General features: G+C 41.2%; 1 pseudogene; it reads left to right on the forward strand.

Moving 5' to 3' along the window:
* Positions 1 to 204: 204 nt before the first annotated feature.
* On the forward strand, positions 205 to 1381 carry LOC115462316 (annotated as a pseudogene).
* Positions 1382 to 2038: the final 657 nt, after the last annotated feature.

Here is a 2038-nt window from a genome sequence, read left to right on the forward strand (position 1 = left end):
TGTAGTTTTATTGTAGTGAGGGGTTGTGGTAGTGGTGGTGGTAGGGAGTAGTGGTCATGAAAGCGCGCGCGCAGGAGTTGTCTCACCGCTCGCGAAGACGAGAGGATGAACGCGGCGGTGTGGGAGGAGCACTAGTGATAAGTTAATATTCCATCTGTCTTACCTTCGGGATAGGGGCCCTCTGCCTACCCGGTGAGTCCGGAGCTGTGGGACTTAACGGTTGTAAAGACCCTCGAGAACAAAGGCGCGCGTGATAGAGCGAGCGTGTGTTTGTGTGGGTGGGTGAGAGGAAGAGCTGCCGCCGTCACCGAGCAGTGCCTCGCTGACGTCAAGATATATTGACCGATCAGCCCGCCTCCGACATGCAGCCAGCATCTGCGAAGTGGTATGACCGAAGGGACTATGTCTTCATTGAGTTCTGTGTTGAAGACAGTAGAGACGTTAAAATAGTTTTTGAAAAATCCAAACTTATTTTCAGTTGTCTTGGAGGAAGCGATAATCTTAAACATTTAAATGAAATTGAACTCTATCAGTACATTGATCCAAATGATTCTAAGCACAAAAGGACGGACAGATCTATTTTATGTTGTTTACGAAAAGGAGAGTCTGGTCAGTCATGGCCCAGGCTAACAAAAGAGAAGGCAAAGCTAAATTGGCTCAGTGTGGATTTTAATAACTGGAAAGACTGGGAAGATGATTCAGATGAAGATATGTCCAATTTTGACCACTTTTCTGAGATGATGAACAACATGGGAGGGGATGAGGATGTAGATTTACCAGAAGTAGATGGGGCAGATGATTCACCAGATAGTGATGATGACAAAATGCCAGATCTGGAATGAAGAGCTGCTGTCTTCAAGGGTTGAGGGAAAAGGGTTGGGCGGGGAAACGATAACTTCTCACAAATTTAAATAATTCCTGAGTTTGGTAGCTATAAAAGCATTTCCTGCTTCCTTTAAGCCATTCTTCAAACTGTTTAAAAACAAAGAAGGTATCACTGAGGGTTGATGTGTACCATTGTACAGGACAGTCTTAACCATATGAGGCAATAATGTTATGTATGAACACCTTTCCACTGACTTCCGGGATAGGATTGTTGGGTATAAACAGTTGATAGCCATTGTAACCATAAAAGGTCTTGGCCTTCCAAAGAGAAATCTAATTAGCAGCATCATTTAAAACATGTCAAATACAGGCTTTTCTATTAAGCCTTTACAATGTTGGTTCCCAAACAATTAAGCATTTGGTGTGGGTCCCCCCTCAGCCCCAAGAAGCTGACACATTTTTAATTGGCTTACAGCATTATAAGTGATGATGTACCGTTTCTGTCGTCGTCTTCTTTTTTTTTTTTTTTTTGCTAACTTGTGTTCTTGCTTATGTTCAAAAAAGAAAGCATTTATTCCACTTTTTTTTTTGTATTGAGTTGCTATTTAGTGTTCTAGGTATGGCCTAGTCAAGTTCAGAAAACTCCTGTCCATACCCCACATTTTACTCAATTGGAGTTTATACATTTGGTATTGGTCCACCAATGAAGTTTTACATCCTAGCACAGAAGAGGAAGACATAGCTGTACATTATACTGTTGCTTGTTGATCTGTACATTTAGACCAAATTGTATTTGTATTGTATTTACTGAGTGAAAAGGAAGGCAATCTTACTCTTTAAGTTCCTTTTCTTCAAGTGGAGGCACTAGGCACCATATATATATAGGGGACCGATTTTGCCTGTTCTGGGGGCTTCTGTCAGGTCATCCCTGTAACTAGGGTATGCTCCTGAGGGGGCATTACACAAATTGTATTTAGATGTATACTACACCCATGTACATTTACACCTACTCCTGATTAAGTGTAAATATATAAGTACATTTCAGCTATGATTTCTGCAAGTTTTATGAGGCTCTTAAGGACTCATAGGCACCCACTTAAGTCCTCCCTGCCTTCATGATTTCTTATAAAATAATTTGCTCTTTGATGGTAATTTTATATCAAATACTTTCAGGGACTTATTCCCTGGATTGGTCACTGCTGGAAATAGGATA

The sequence above is a fragment of the Microcaecilia unicolor genome, chromosome 2 (genome assembly GCF_901765095.1).
Source record: "Microcaecilia unicolor chromosome 2, aMicUni1.1, whole genome shotgun sequence".
NCBI lineage: Eukaryota > Metazoa > Chordata > Amphibia > Gymnophiona > Siphonopidae > Microcaecilia > Microcaecilia unicolor.